We start from the raw sequence: 17,779 nt of genomic DNA, 5'->3' as shown, positions 1-17,779 counted from the left end.
AGGCATGGGGACCAGAGCCCAGTAATGAAGTAAATGAGAACAAAGACGGTGCTGGCACTGTTACTCACTTCCTCAGAGTCTTGGGCAAATTTCTCAGCATCTCTGCGTTTTCCTTTATTCAATTATAAAATAAGGATAACAATCTTACTTGTTAATACTTCTAGCCAGAGACCAGTAGAAACACCCCTGTTCCTAGATGAACTTCCATTCCTAGTTCAACTCATTGGGATTATTACTCACTGCAGCAAGGAACAGGAATCATCTTGGAAAACAATATGCTCTCTTATGAAGAAAATGTTAGAAAGAACTTCAAGGATGTGGGTGGTATTAGGTGATTTGGTGGAGGGTTTCAGGAAGCTGTCTTTGCTCTGGATGAAGGCTGTGAAGAAGTGGGGTAGTTCTCTAAGTATCATAATCTTAAATCTAAGAAGGGAAGGCTTGATTGAGGCTCTGAGAGCAGTACTTGGTCAAGAAGTAGCAATCATTCAAGATGGGAAGGTGCTTTGATCATATTGGTGCTTTCTGTAATTTAGCTCCTTTTTTCAATGCTCAAATATGATTATCCAGTGTACCATTTTTTTCTAGATCTTTCACAAACACAGAATGGACTCATTTGATGTTGAAGTTCTGTAAAATGTTTATGTCGAGCAGAAAACCAGAAGGACCATTGTGTACCAGCTCAGGTCTTGGAACTCAGAAGTCGCTTTTCTCTTTCTCTATCAATCTCATAGAGTCATGATGAGAATAAAAGAGTTGTATTTGTTAAATGCTTTGTCTGTCCAAGTACTGGCAGAGTAACCTTTTAGTGAATGTCAGATAGTTAAGAGTAATAGTAATACTGCAAATATAAAAGTTCTTTAACTTTTATCAATAATTATTAATTTATGGCAGTATTAAGTTAGAGATACCAAGGAGATATTTCATGCAAAGATGGGTACAATAAAGGACAGAAATGGTATGGACCTAACAAAAGCAGAAGATATTAAGAAGAGGTGGCAAGAATACACAGAAGAACTATACAAAAAAAGATATTAATGACCAGATAATCATAATAGTGTGATCACTCACCTAGAGCCAGACATCCTAGAGTGTGAAGTCAAGTGGGCCTTAGGAAGCATCACTACGAACAAAGCTAGTGGAGGTAATGGAATTCCAGGTGAGCTTTTTCAAATCCTAAAAGATGATGCTGTTAAAGTGTTGCACTCTATATGTTCTGCAAATTTGGAAAATTCCAAATTTCAGCAGTAGCCACAGGACTGGAAAAGGTCAGTTTTCATTCCAGTCCCAAAGAAGGGCAATACCAAAGAACATTCAAACTTTGCAGCCAGCTGCACTCATTTCACATACTAGCAAGCTAATGCTTAAAATCCTTCAAGCCAGGCTTCAACAGTACATGAACTGAGAACTTCCAGATGTTCAAGCTGGATTTAGAAAAGGCAGAGGAACCAGGGATCAAATTGCTAACATCCACTGGATCATAGAAAAAGCAAGAGAAACATTTACTTCTGCTCCATTGACTACGCTAAATCCTTTGACTGTGTGGATCACAACAAACTGTGGAAAATTCTTAAAGAGATTGGAATACCAGACCACCTGACCTGCCTCCTGTGAAACCTATATGGAGGTCAAGAAGCAACAGTTAGAACCAGACATGGAACAACAGACTGGTTCTGAATTGGGAAAGGAATACATCAAGGCTGTATATTGTCACCCTGCTTATTTAACTTATATGCAGAGTTCATCATGCGAAATGCTGGGCTGGATGGAGCTCAAGCTGGAATCAAGATTGTTGAAAGAAATATCAATACCTCAGATATGCAGATGACACCACCCTTATGGCAGAAAGTAGAGGAACTAAAGAGCCTCTTGATGAAAGTGAAAGAGGAAAGTGAAAAAGTTGGCTTAAAGCTCAACATTCAGAAAACGAAGATCATGGCATCTGGTCCTATCACTTCATGGCAAATAGATGGGGAAACAGTGGAAACAGTAGCTGACTTTATTTTGGGGGCTCCAAAATCACTGCAGATGGTGACTGCAGCCATGAAATTAAAAAACACTTGCTCCTTGGAAGAAAAACTACGACAAACCTAGACAGCATATTAAAAAGCAGAGACATTACTTTGCCAACAAAGGTCCGTCTAGTGAAAGCTATGGTTTTCCCAGTGGTCATGTATGGATGTGAGAGTTGGACCATAAAGAAGGCTGGGTGCCAACAAATTGATGCTTTCAGACTGTGGTGTTGGAGAGGATTCTTGAGAGTCCCTTGGACAGCAAGGAGATCAAACCAGTCAATCCTAAAGGAAATCAACCCTGAATATTCATTGGAAGGACTGATGCTAAAGCTGAAGTTCCAATACTTGGGCCATTTGATACAAAGAGCCAACTCACTGGAAAAGACCCTGATGCTGGGAAAGACTGAAGGCAGGAGGAGAAGGGGATGACAGAGGAAGAGATGGTTGGATGACATCACCGACTCTATGGATATGAGTTTGAGCAAGCTCCGGGAGCTGGTGATGGACAGAGAAACCTGGAGAGCTGCATACACTCCATGGGGTCGCAAAGAGTCGGACATGACTGAGCGACTGAACAACAGCAACCCAGCTGCCAACTGGACCTTCAGCCTCGTGCACTGCAGTTCACAGCTTTCTTCTGGCACACAGACAGCCCCCAAGCCAGAAGCTAGCAACAACAACTACAACCTGTAAAGGCGGCTACCAAAAGACTTCAATATTCCGGCCTAACAGGGAGGAAGTGTGCGCAGCTTCAGAGGAGATCGCACTTCCTCAGGCGGCCACCAGAGGGCCGTATAGAGCGGTTTCTGACGGCTGAGGAACAGTTCAGTTCAGTTCAGTCGCTCAGTCGTGTCCGACTCTGCGACCCCACGAATCGCAGCACGCCAGGCCTCCCTGTCCATCACCAACTCCCGCAGTTCACTCAGATTCAGGTTGAGGTGTTTGTCTTCAGTCGGGTCGGATTCTGCCACCCCTATAGACTATAGCCCTCCAGGATCCTCTGTCCGTGGGATTCTCCAGGCAAGAATACTGCAGTGGGCTGTCATTTTTCTTCTCCAGGGGATCTTCCCGACCCAGGGATTGACCCTAGTCTCCTGCATCTCCTGCTTTAGCGGGTGGATTCTTTACAACTGAGCCACCTTGGAAGCCCCAAGGAACAGGTGACTTGATCCCAGAGAGAACCAGCAGAAATCCCCAAACCCACGTACATTTTCGAGACACCAGAAGGTCAAATAAAGGGCAGCATGGGATGGGCAAGGGATTCAAACTGAGTGAGGCCTGCTGCTGAAGGAAAGGGGCTTTAGGTTACCTCTGAGGAAGAAAGGGACCATTTCAGGAAACAGTGACACTTTGGATAGTGGGGAACTTTCTGAAGGGGATATGAAATATGACATCCCCCCCAAAATGCTTATTCGTCCCTTTTTTAAATGCACTGGACCGCACATTTTAAAAACTGGGAACGAAGGAAACTAATACTCTATGTTCTTTTAAAAGTGTGTTGGTCTGAGGAGTTCAAAGAACTTTACACCAAAATCAATGTAACTTTCAAAATAGCAGAGTCCTTGTTTTTCTTAAAACAGATACCAGCACCTTATTTTGCAAAAAAAAAAAAAAAAAGAAACTTTGGCTCAGAGAGGTGAAAGGACTTGCCCAAGATCACACAGCAACATCCAAACCTACTGAAAGCCAAACTCTCCTAATTAGTAATGAATCTGTAATATTAAACTGTTATAAAACAATAGTTAATTTTAATGGTTACATATTAATGATTATTAATTAAACAAATTATTAGTAATAATTTGTGATTTATTTGCTCCTATTAATGTTATCAGACCAGTCATTCATTGAGGACTTAGTTTCAACACTTGTGCAAAGCATTTTACAAATATCATATCCTCTTACTTCTCATCATAATGCTCTGAGTTTCACAGAGAAAGAGAAAAGCAACCTCTGATTCCAGGAGCAGCCCTGGCACCACCGCTGGCCTTTAGTTCTCCTGCTGAATGTAAATATTTCACAAAACATCAACATCAAACAAGGGTATTCTGTGATCATGATATGTCGTGACATCAACATCAAACAAGGGTATTCTGTGATCATGATATGTCGTGACAAAAATAGGATACTCTACACTCATGTTTAAACACAAATGGCTAAATTATAGAAGCCACCAAAAATGACCAAAAGTCCCCCTCTCCTGCCCCATGTGAATGACAGATGCTGACTTACCAAGTACAACTCTAAACTCCATCTTGTCTTCCCTTCTTAGAGTTAAGATTAAGATACCCAATCAGAGAACTGCCCCGTTCCTAACACCATCCATCCAAAGCAGAGCTAGCTTCCAGGAACTCTCCCCAAAATCACCTAACACAAGCCCACATCCTGTAAGTTCTAACATTCTCTTAAGGAGAGATCATATTGCTCTCCAAGATGACTCCTGTTCCTTCCTGCTGTGAATAATAAACCCAACTAGTTCAGCTAGGAATAGAAGTGTTTCTAGTGGTCTCTGGCTAGAAACATTAACAAGCAGAAGCATTGTCCTTACTTTATAACTAAAGAAATTAGTGCTCTGAGATGTTGAGAAATTTGCCCAAGTCTACAAGGAAGTGAGTAACAGTACCGGCATCATCAGCGCTCTTGTTTATTGAAATACTGTGCTTGCTGTGGTCCCCATGCCTCACTTTACTCGTCTGTCATGAAACAGATACTCTCTGGCCTCCAAAGGTGTCTCCATCCTACATCTTTCCCAGAGGCAGGAGCAGAAAAGCATCATCAAGTCCCTCTGCTTGGGGCAGTGGAGACTTGCGATGTTAGGAAGCAAACACAGCAGCTAAAGCCATCTCCCTGCCTCCATTTCCTCCCTTGAAGGATTCCTAGGATGATGACAACAATAACGCAGGCAAAATGCTAGGGCAGAGCCTGGGACACAAAAAAGGTACTTGCCTTTCTTTACCTGAAGTAAGAATCCCCGTGCCCACGCATGCCCTCAGGAGAGGGAATCCTCGGAAAAGTGGACAACTGAGCCTCATGTCTCTACTCCTCCTGAGAGTCCAGGAGGACAGCTTGCACCCAAATGTGGCCTAGCCCAAGAAGCAAAGAACGAAAACCTTCATGTCGCCTTGTCTATCTCCCGAGACTTTGCGTAGCGTTCATGGCACTATGATGGATTGCCTTTCTGTACCTGGTAGGGTCTCGTCTGAGGACACGAAAACAGGGGAGGTGTGCGCTGCTCTGCAGAACAGTGAGAAGGACCACCATTTCCATGGACCCTGTTGGTTACGGTTTGTGGTTGCAAACAACCAGACTCCACTCCGGTTAGTTTAATTTGCATATGAATTTGTTAAAATATAAGTTAAACAGTTTGAACATACAGAAAAGAAAATGCAACATCATTGTGGGGGATGGTGGCTTCTTTTCTGAAAAGGTCTATCCCAACACTTACGCCAAGAACCAGATACCAGAGATTCTACCTTGGCCATCCACAAGGAAAGAAGTGATGGTGGGGAGGGGAATGAAGTGAGGACAGAGTGAGAATGGGGGTAAAGACAAAAATCCTGGTAAAAATCGTAGGCTCTACAGTTCTCAGGTTTGAATGGTGTATTCCTGCATCCCTTCCTTTCTCAAATAATTATTAACAGTCTTCTTTGTGCCAGGAACTGTGCTAAGGGCTACGATAACGTGAAGACTTGCTCTCATGGAGCTTGGAGCCAAGAGAATGAGACAGAACCAAGGTATATAGTCCCACGGGTGGAAGGAAAGAGGCAAAGTTCTGCTGAGGAGTGTAGCCTTGAGTTGGACTTGGAGGAGACTGACTGTTTCAGAAGCAGCCACGGTCCAGCTCTGCATGGATCCTTGTCGGAGAGAGCACAGATCACAGGTCCTCTGCCAAAAGAATGGAACTTGTTGATGGACACCACTGAAGCCCCAGAGCTGGACACCTGTCATCGTGACGGATCCTAAACTTTCCTGGAAATGTGCATGCGCAGTCTTCCCAGGGCTGGGATGACCAACAAGAACTTAGTGAGTTTTCCAAGCCTAGGTTGGGTGCACAGAAGCACTACAGACAGGCTTCCTAGAGTAGCTGACTCAGTGTTCCCATCTTGGAAAGGGGAGCATGTGAGTAGGCTCCGGTTATCATGATGGACATTCCAGCGGATAACTTTCTGCCAAGCTGGCCCCTGAAGGACATGCTCAGTGTATAGTTTCACAGGACAATTCAGCCACTTCTCCTGGGACACAGCAAGGAGGAAAGACACCATGTAGGTGTGAACGGTGTGTGGTGCCCTGAGCTCCATCTGTTTCCCCAGCCTTTCCCCTCTCAAACTGCCCTGTCATTTCTCTCACCTCTGGGACCTGGACACGTGTCAGCAGGACTTCATGCCATCCTGTGATGTGTGGAAGCTGTTCTGATTCCCCAAACAGCCACCATAGATAAAGGTCTCCAGTGTCCAGCCTTGGTGTTGCAGAAACACCCGATCTTCCAATCCTTGCAGGGACTCGTGACAGAAGACCATCTGACAAGCCTCTGGAATTGCAGAGGCAGCGGGTCAGATATGAGGATAGTCATCACAGCTCGGCCTACAAGGTCAACAACTGAAACCACCAGCTGGTTTGCAGTAGAGAATGTTAGGGTGGTGGGGCTGGTCAGATTGAAAAGCCACTCGACAATCTGCTTCCTGGGACCTTATTTTCATATTGCTAGTTGTGACCATGATATGGCAATTGTGTACAAATTTATATCTCCTTCATGAAGTATTTTAAGATTAATTGGTATGATTCCTTTGATTAGCTTCAAAACACTCTGCCAAAAAACACGCAGTATGACACAGGTAAAAAGTATTCACCACATGTCAGTAATTATTCACCTGGGTACACTATATTGATACTGTGATTTATATTAAGAAATATTGTATTTGTTTTTCATCCATTTCCTGGAAGAGTTCCTAAACCTTGGTACTTCTTTCATATACATATTTTTTTTCTGGTAAAATCCCAACAGTGAGATATTTAAAAAATAAAAGTATACAGCACAATAAAATCTTCCTCTTGCTAATGAAACCCTTTTACTCTGTAGATGGAACAATCACCAATGACTAATGATTGAATGCATCGTGAGTGGGTAAAGACACTTCCATAAAAAGCTCAAAGAGAAGACATTCATGTCTCCAAAGAACCGACATCGATCCAGAAAACAACATAGGTACAGGCTCCATCCTGACTCACCTGGACCAACATAGGTACAGGCTCCATCCTGACTCGCCTGGACCACAGCAGCCTGCTCACTGGACCTCTGTCTCTCTCCTTCGCCCTCTAGAGGGCAGCCTAAACTGCAGTCTCGAAGATCCCAGTTCTATCCCGTGGCTCCCATTACCAAATCCTCATGACTCCCCATCGTTCTGAGTCAAATTCTGACTCATTAAGTCTCACAAGCATAACTTGTCCCCATGGCCTCTCTGCCTCATTCCCTTCCACTGCCCTCCATTCCACTCACTCAGCTCCAACAGCCATGGTCCTGACTGCTATTCAAACACACCAGGCACTTGGACCAAAGCCTCCACTCAAACCTCTCCTTTTCACAGAGTTTCTCTGACCTTTACAGAAAGAGCACAACATCCTTTCTCCCCACCACTCTCTACCTTCAAAAAACTCATAACTTACCATAGGGTTTCCCCCCTTCTTTGCTATTGTCTATCTCCCTCAAAGAAGGCAAGATATTTTGCCCCATTTTGGCTACTGAGAACACTGCTTTGCAGGGACTTAATAAATGCAAATAGATTTAAGGGATTAAATAAATGCAATAAATGCAAATAGATTTAAGGGATTAGATCTGATAGAGTACCTGAAGAAATACGGACAGAGGCTTGTGATATTATACAGGAGGCAGTGATCAAGACCATCCCCAAGAAAAAGAAATGCAAAAAGGCAAAGTGGTTGTCTGAGAAGACCTTACAAATATCTGCGAAAAGAAGAGAAGCTAAAGGCAAAGGAGAAAAGGAAAGATATAACCATTTGAATGCAGGGTTTCAAAGAATAGCAAGGAGAGATAAGAAAGCCATCCTCAGTGATCAATGCAAAGAAATAGAGGAAAACAGTATAATGGGAAAGACTAGAAATCTCTTCAAGAAAATTAGAGATACCAAGGGAACATTTCATGCAAAAATGGGCACAATAAAGGACAGAAATGGTATGGACCTAGCAGAAGCAGAAGATATTAAGAAGAGGTGGCAAGAATATACAGAAGTACTATACAAAAAATATCTTCATGACCCAGATTACAATGATGGGGTTATCACTCCCCTAGAGGCAGACATCCTGGAGTGTGAAGTCAAGTGGGCCTTAGGAAGCATTACTACGAACAAAGCTAGTGGAGGTGAAGGTGAAGTCGCTCAGTCGTGTCTGACTCTTTGCGACCCCGTGGACTGTAACCTACTAGGCTTTTCCATCCATGGGATTCTCCAGGCAAGAATACTGGAGTGGGTTGCCATTTCCTTCTCCAGGCCATCTTCCCGAACCAGGGATCAAACCCAGGTCTCCCGCAATGGAGGCAGATGCTTTAACCTCTGAGCCACCAGGAAGTGGAGGTGATCGAAATCTAATTGAGCTATTTCAGATCCTAAAAGGTGATGCTGTTAAAGTGCTGCACTCAGTATGCCAGCAAATTTGGAAAACTCAGCAGTGGCCACGGGACTGGAAAAGGTCAGTTTTCATTTCAATACAAAAGAAAGATATTACCAAACAATGTTCAAACTACCACACAATTGCACTCATCTCACCTGTTAACAAAGTAATGCTCAAAATCATAGCCTTCAACAGAAAGTGAACCGTGAACTTCCAGATGTTCAAGTTGGATTTTAAAAAGGCAGAGGAACCAGAGATCAAAATTGCCAACATCTGTTGGATCATCAAAAAACCAAGAGAGCGCCAGAAAAACATCTATTTCTGCTTTATTGACTATGCCAAATCCTTTGACTGTGTGGATCACAACAAACTGGAAAATTCTGAAAGAGATAGGAATACCAGACCAACTCACCTGCCTCTTGAGAAATCTGTATGCAGGTCAAGAAGCAACAGTTAGAACCGGACATGGAACAACAGACTGGTTCCAAATTGGGAAAGGAATAAGTTAAGGCCATATCCTGTCACCCTGCTTATTTAACTTCTATGCAGAGTTCATCATGCGAAATGCTGGGCTGGATGAAGTACAAACTGGAATCAAGATTGCCAGGAGAAATATCAATAACCTCAGATATGCAGATGACACCACTCTTATGGTAGAAAGCAAAGAAGAACTAAAGCACCTCTTGATGAAAGTGAAAGAGGAAAGTGAAAAACTGGCTTAAAACTCAACATTCAGAAAACGAAGATCATGGCATCTGGTCCCATCACTTCATGGCAAATAGATATGGAAACAGTGACAGACTTTATTTTGGGGGGCTCCAAAATCACTGCAGATGATGACTGCAACCATGAAGTTAAAAGACATTTGCTCCTTGAAAGAAAAGCTATGACCAACCTAGACAGCATATTAAAACGCAGTGACATTACTTTGCCAACAAAGGTCCATTTAGTGAAAGCTATGATTTTTCCAGTAGTCACATATGAATGTGAGAGTTGGACTATAAAGAAAGCTGAGCACCAAAGAAGTGATGCTTTTGAAATGTGGTGTTGGAGAAGACTCTTGAGAGTCCCTTGGACAGCAAGGAGATCCTACCAGTCCATCCTAAAGGAAATCAGTCCTGGATATTCATTGGCAGGACTGATGCTAAAGCTGAAACTCCAATACTTTGGCCACCTGATGTGAAGAACTGACTCATTGGAAAAGACCCTGATGTGGGAAAGATTGAGGAGGAGAAGGGAAGTACAGAGGAAGAGATGGTTGGCTGACATCACCGACTCAATGGACATGAGTCTGAGTGAACTCCGGCAATTGGTGATGGACAGGGAGGCCTGGCGTGCTGCAGTCTATGGAGAGCAAAGAGTCGGACACGGCTGAGCGACTGAACTGAACTGAACTGAAAATTCCCAAAAGTATCCCAACACCCACAAGGAGAAAAGTTGTGGTGGGGAGGAGCATGAAGGTAAGGATGCAGTGAGGATGAGGAGTAGGACTAGATACTTGCTTCTAGCTCATCGGCATTCCTCTTCTGTACCTCAGATATTGATGGACTGCCTGCTTCGTGCCAGGGACTATGCTAAGTGCTAGGCACACAGCGAAGACTAGCCCTCCTGGTCCTTAGAGCTGACCAGAAGCGACAGAACCAAAGCAAGCAGGGCTATGGGAGGGAGCAAAGAGCTGGACTTCTGCTGAGGGTGGCACTAAGAAGGAAGAGGAGAAGGCCGAATTCTTTCAGAAGCAGCCAGAGCCCAGCCCTGCGTGGGTCCTCCTTGGACGTCAGCATCTCAGCGGAGCACAGTTCACAGGTTCTCCGCAAAAAAGAAAGGAACTTGCTGATTGACAATTCTGAAGCCCCAGACCTGGACACCGTTCATCCTGACATGTCCTCCACCACGCCAGAGATGATCAATCCCTAGGACCCGGGTAACCAACAAGAAGAAAGTGAGTTTTCCAAGCCTAGCTGGAAAAGCCTAGCACTGTGGACCTGCTCCATGAGGTGCTGACTCAGTGTTCCCATCTGAGAAAGGGGAGCATGTGAGTAGGCTCAGATTATCATGATGGGGTTTGTAGCAGTGACCTTCTGCCAAGCTGGCCCCTGGAAGACATGCTCAGTGTGTGGTTTCACCAGACACTGCAGCCACTTCTCCTGGGCTGCGAGGAGGAGAGGTGGAACACTGTGAGGTTCTGAGGTTCTGTGTGCCCCCCTGAGCTCTTATCCCTGTCTGCCCCCTGTCTTACCTCAGTGGCCAAGAGAGCCATCGCAGGTCCTCCTGCAGTCTGCTGCCCTCAGGATGTTGTTCTCCTTGGCGTCACACCCACCATATATAAAAGGCTCCCAGAACATGGAGCTGGCATTGAAGAAGTACCTGATGTTCACACCCTTGCAGGGACCCCTGTATGGAGGCTCCAGGCTGAAGTGAGGCCACAGGACTGCAAGGATGGCAGGAGCCCAGGGTCAGTTATGCAGATACTCATTATAGCTTGAGTATAAAGTCAACAACTGCAACAATCAGCTTGTCTGCAGTAGAGCGGTGGGACGTGTGCTGTAAAGAATTAAAAGGCCATTCACATTACTGTTAATGTTGTGCCATGACCGTGATATGGTAATCTGTAAAAAACTATATCTCCTTCATGAAGTATATATGGATTGATTAGCACGATGGCTCAGATTAGCTTCAACACAATTCATGAAAAATAAGAGGACCTAGGTCAATAATACTCTCCTCGTCAGTAACTGTTCAAGCTGAATGATGAATAAATGGATTTTATAATACTATTCTCTGTACTTAAATGAAAGGTTGAAAGTTTCCACTGTTAAAAAAAAATGTGTGAAGGGACTTCCCTGATGGTCCCCTGGTTAGGGGCACAGGTTCAATCCCTGGTTGGGGAACTAAAATCACACACGTACACACACACACTCACAAAAGCATGTGTGTGTCATGTATTTGTACCTGTCCATCTCTGTGTGTGCAGCCAAAAAAGAAGGTGTGAAGGCACCAGTCAGAATGGCCATCACCAAAAGTCTACAAACAATAAATGCTGGAGGAGATGTGGAGAGAAGGGAATGCTCTTGCACTGTTGGTGGGAATGTAAATTGATACAGCCACTATGGAAGACAATACGCAGATTCCTTAAAAAAACTAAGAATAAAACCCCCATATGACCCAGCAATCCCACTCCTAGGCATATACTCTGAGAAAACCAAAACTGGAAAAGATACATGTATCCCATTGTTCACTGCAGCACTATTTATAGTAGCTAGAACATGGAAGCATCCTGGATGTCCACTGACAGACGCATAGATAAAAAGTTGTGGTACATATACACAATGGAATATTACTCAGCCATGAAAAGGAATGCATTTGAGACTGTTCTAATGAGGCAGATGAACCTAGAGCCTATTATACAGAGTGAAGTAAGTCAAAAAGAGAAAGATAAATACCATGTACTAACACGTATATACAGAATCTAGAAAAATGGTATTGAAGAATTTATTTGCAGGGCAGCAGTGGAGAAACAGACATAGAGACTAGACTACGGACACGGGGAGAGGGGAGGAGAGAGTGAGATGTATGGAAAGAACATAGACACTTACATTACCATATGTAGAATAGATAGCCAACGGGAATTTGCTGTATGGCTCAGGAAACTCAAACAGGGGCTCTGTATCAACCCAGAGGGGTGAGATGGGGAGAGAAATGGGAAGAAGTTTCAAGAAGGAGGTGATATATGTATCCCTATGGCTGATTCATGTTGAGATTTGACAGAAAACAACAAAATTATGTACAGCAATAATCCTTCAACTAAAAAATAAATAAAAAGAAAAAATAAATGGAAAGAAACAATGGAGAAGTAACCAAAAAAAAAAAAAAAAAAAAGGTGTGAAGGAATCATGCTGCGAAATCATGGAAGAAAACAAACCAGTGTATTAACAGGGATCACCTCCTAGAGACTGGAATAATGGAATATTGACATTGCAGTTTATGATAAATAAATATTTGTTCTTGGTGCCATTCTTGGCAAACAGCTCCTAAAACCCTGAAATTCTGAAGCTGTCTTTTGTTATGGGAAGGGGAGTAACTACTGAAGAGCCCCTAGGTGACCCAAGATTGGGTACTGCCTGAACAAAGAGAGGGTTGGGACTTTCATTGCTCCCCTCTTCCATGACCTCCCCCAGCCCAGCTTAGGGAGGGGAGAGGAGCTGTCTGTTGAAAAATCTCCAATGGCTAATGATTTAATGCATCATGACTAGGTAATGAAGCCTCCATCAAACCCTCAACAGAGCAAGTCATTCATGTCCTTCAAGAGAACTGAGATGGACCCAGCAAACAATACAGGTACCTACTCCGTCACTGCTCACCTGGGCCACTGCAGCGCCTTGCTCCCCAGACCTCTGTCTCTGCCATTCATCTCCTGGAGACACTCTGCTCTGCAGCCTCAGGGATTCCCTTAAAACTTGAGCCCTATTGCATGGCTCCCATGACCAATCCCTCAGTGACTCCTCAGCTCTCTCAGAGCCAAGCTTAGATTCTTATAAAGTCGTACAAGGCTCCTCATGACCTGCCCCCGTGGCCTCTCTGCCTCATCCCCTTCCACTCCCCTCCCCTCACCCCCTCAGCTCCAGCCACCCTGGTCCTGGCTGCTGCGCAAACACACCAAGCTCATTTTTGGCAGCCGCTGCCTCCTTATAAAAGAGGGTTTCCCTGACCCTCTATAGAATTAGTACAGCCTCCTTTATCCCCTTCACTCTTTTTCTTCACATCACTCATTGCCATCTGGCAGAGGACTTTTCCCTTTCTCTATGATCTGTCTCCCTCCAAGGAGGCAAGTTGGGCTTCCCTTGTGGCTTAGCTGGTAAAGAATCTGCCTGCAATGCAGGAGACCTGGGTTCAATCCCTGGGTTGGGAAGATCCCCTGGAGAAGGGAAAGGGTACCCACTCCAGTATTCTGGCCTGGAGAATTCCATGGGCTGTATAGTCCATGGGGTTACAAATAGTCCAACATGACTGAGCAACTTTCACTTTCAAGGAGGCAAATTATTTTGCTATTTTGTGTACAGCTGTTTCCCTACATCAAGAACAATGCTTTTAGGGACTCGAGAGGTATTTGTTAGAGGAATCAACTTCCCATTCCATGTCCAAGCCAAGAACACAGCTGTTGAATAGAATGGATATCATTCTATCGCTGTTTGACGATGAGGCAAGTCAACATAACTATGAATCCAGCACTAACATTCTATATCTTGAGAAGACAATAAAATAATAGACATAGGAGACAAAAGGAAGGGCCTTGAGTTTTGACTAACATTGTTCCAGTCTGGAAAAAATAGCTTTGACCCCACAAGAGAACCTGGATCTCCCTGCAGTTGTCTCAGGCAGAGCAGAAACTCAGCTGCCTGCCCCCACCCCTGCCTTTCTAATTAATTTTAATGATAGAGAAATAATCATTATTTGATACCAAGATACTTGGAGCAGGGAAGGAAAAGGTAGGTAGAGTGACTCTTCCAGATCTTCCAGATGAAAATATGTTGATGGAAAATGTACATCACTGGTTATGAAATGTGATTGTGCGTGCTAAGTCACTTCAGTTGTGTCCGACTCTTGGCAACTCCATGGACTGTAGCCTGCCAGGCTCCTCTGTCCATGGGATTCTCCAGACAAGAATATTGGAGTGGGTTGCCGTACCCTCCTCCAAGGGATCTTCCTAACCCAGGGATCGAACCCGCATCTCTAATGTTTCCTGGATTGGCCGGTGGGTTCTTTACCACTCACACCACTTGGAAAGCCCATGAAATGTAATTAAACTCTCAATATTCATGACTGGTCATCCCTTAAAAGAACCTGTGTAACAGGTAACCCCGCCCCCCATTCAAGTGAGGAAACCGGAGATGACTTGCCCCGGGCATGTAACTACTAAAGTCACTATAATATAATCATGTCACATCCCATTTGATAGAGTACCTGATTCTGCCAAGGAATTCTTATAAAGTAGATAATTGACAATCATTGCTGGGAGCACAGACCCACACTAATTACACCCCTGGGTCCTGAGCCACAGTCACCCAGTCACAGGGAAGAGCTAGTCTGGGTTTTGTCCCTGACAGCAAATACTTGGTGTCCCTACCTATACCAACCAGTTCTGGAATGCCCACTGGGCATCCAAGTCAGTTCACTTGAATTGCAGTGTTAGGCAATTTTACTGAGGCTTCAGTAGGTAGGCAAATTGATTGAATCATTGATCATTGGTGATTGAACTCAGTCTCACTACCTCCCCTCCCCTCTCCCCAGAAGTACTAGGGGTTTAGAGTTCTAATTCTCTGATCACCTGATGAGATTTTTTTTGGAGACAAGCCCCATCCTGAAACTACTCTGGGTCCCTTGCTTTGACTCATCACATTACCTTACAAAAGACGGTCAATCCCAAACAGGATGTCTGGGCCAGGAACCAGAACAAGGATCAAGCACTGACCTTTTCATTACATTACAGTGAGGTTCGAGGACAAGGCAGAGACTAGGAACAGAGGGTCTCAGCCATCAGGTCCCTGATGTCATATAGTTGAGCAGGAAACTTTTTTTATGCTGGAAACATGATGATTTCTTCCTGAAAGTCAGCGAACATCCCTGGAGTTAAAACTGCCCAATGTCTCAGGAGAAATCTGGAGAGGGTTGGCAGTGTCCACCCCATCCCTGTTCCCCAGCCGCTCTCATGGACTCCCCTCACCATCCCACTCCCAATCTGTAGAGGAGAGGTGAGCCAGGACTTACCATTGTCCTTGCAGCTGGTGTCACCCACTGGGGTGCTGGTCATCAGGGTGCCCAGGAGAAAGAGAAGGGCTGCAGAGAGGCAGAGCCGCCTTATCTTCGTGGCCCTCAGGAGGGCTCCTGAGGATGCTGGGGATGGACTGGGCTTTCAATATCCTGGCTGAGGGGTGGGATCCAGTGATGAGGAGGGGAAGTGGGCAAGGGGAGGAGTTGGGTCAGTCCTGTTTATTGCTTAATCTCCCCACCTAACCAGGGACCCATTTCTGCTTGCAGGGGCCAAATGCCCAATAACAGCACTTCTCAGACTTGATGATGCCTGTGGGTCTCATGGAAACAAGGATTGTGATCAGACAGGTGGAACTGTGTCCAGTATGGTCACTCAGGAAGCACCCCAGCACCTAGAACAGTGCCTGCATTGATGGACATCTGTGAGTGTATGACAGCCGATCAAAGGACAGATAAGCGATCAGCAGTGTGTGAGCTCCAGTCCCCCATTTCAGCCTCCTGTAGATGCTATCACATCTGAGCGTCAATGCCCTTCCCCCGCCCTCCCACCTCACCTACCTCAGGAGGCAGCTATGACAAAGGCCCCTTCCTGCAAGCATTGCGGTAACATCTCAAACAGATGGAAATTGCAGTTTACCTGCAGGGGCCCAGGCAGTAGCTGAGCTAGGGGAAGACAATGTTCTCCTGGGGGGCCTGGTGCGAGGGACAAAGATCCTCCTTTTCTGGGGACAGAAAGGAGTAAGGGGAGGGGGCAGAGGGGAAGCAGGGAGCCGAACATGTCTCTGCAGCATGATCACCTGCCATCCCTCACCTGGTTTTAGCCATAGGAAATCTGTCTGTCTGAGTGGACCTCGGGGCTGGAGTAGATTTGTGGGGGGCTTGAAAGATTGCCTGCAGCCATCTCTTCTCTCTACTCTCTCCTCCGTGGTTTTGCAATCAGAGCACCTCAGTCTGAATCCCGGTTCTGCCTCCTTCTTACTTTGTGACCTGGGGCCAGAAATCTCCCAGAGCCCCGTGTCTTCAGCTGTCAGATGAGTCATGCCCTCATCACGAGGTTGCTGTGGAAGCAATGGAGGCAACAGACAGACATTCCTTCTCCCAGAAAAGTCAAAGTCCTTTGTAATAATAATTATAATGAGTAATGACAGCAGTTAACACTTAGCTCCTTCTGTGTGCAGTCATTATACTAAGCATTTGATGTACATTATCTCATCTAATCCTCGGGATAATCCTAAAAGAGAGGGTGAGGAAATCTTCATATTTTCTAACAATACAGATGAGAAATTTGAGGCAACAAGAAATTCGTCATTTGACTAAGGTCATACTGGGTAGACAGGACTTGAACCCAAGAAACTGGCTGCATCCAGTCTGTGCGCCATGCACTCTGCTGCTTTGTAAGGAATGAAGTGTGGTGCACATGTGAGGGTTTACACACCCTCCCCCTTCACTCCTCCCATCTATTCACTCCCCATTATACCCGTGTGCAACAAGGCTCTCCCATACACGCTTACTCATCCACACACAGACACGCATCTTCCCACTGACACATACATATACACTAACAGCTACCAGTGCCAAGATGTTGCACAATTCCCTTTGTGGAAAACTTTATCCCCTTTAATGCTCACATCAAATCTCTCCCCTCTAGGGGATATTTCCACCTTGCCACCTATCACAGAGACAGAAAAAATGAAGCACAGAGAGGTGAAGGCGTCACCCAACACCAAACTGCTGATCAGCAGTAAAAACAAGACCACAGTAAAAATAAAACAAAGCTAGAGCCCAGTCTTCTAGGCAATTGCACACACACACACACACACACACACACACATACACACACCATGCTCCACTTCCAGGGTCAAGGAGAAGGCAGCCAGGCTCACTGTCTAGAAGGTCCAAGAACATGCCCAGATAAATGTCAGGCAGGCTCAGAGCAGGGAGGTGAGCTGAGAGGACAGGGAGGGTTGGTGGCCAGCCTTTGAAATGGGGCGGTCTTGTGGGACCACATCTTCCACCTGTGAGGTCTGCTCTAACTCTGGAGATTTTGTCAGAACAGAACTGACTGGGAGATGGCCAGTTGGTGTTGGAGAATTGGCTGGTGTTGGAAGGAATACCAAGAATTTGTTGTCTGGGAAAAACCCAGGGCCACTCATCTCTGTGCTTCAGTGGCTGAGATGAGGCTTAGGGACAGGAGAATGATGAGTGTGGGGCAGTGCGTCCAGAAACTGTTACCCAATACCTGCATTTTAACAGTTCTTGCAGATGTCAGGAGCTCTATCCAGTGGATTTTGACAGAATAATGTCTTGACTTGAACTTACCACTCACTACTAAGTGACCGAGGGCCACTCACTAATCTGCAATTTTCCCGTGTGGAAACAGATGA

Source organism: Budorcas taxicolor, chromosome 13, assembly GCF_023091745.1.
Source record: "Budorcas taxicolor isolate Tak-1 chromosome 13, Takin1.1, whole genome shotgun sequence".
Classification (NCBI taxonomy): domain Eukaryota; kingdom Metazoa; phylum Chordata; class Mammalia; order Artiodactyla; family Bovidae; genus Budorcas; species Budorcas taxicolor.
This window is presented reverse-complemented; position numbering follows the sequence as displayed.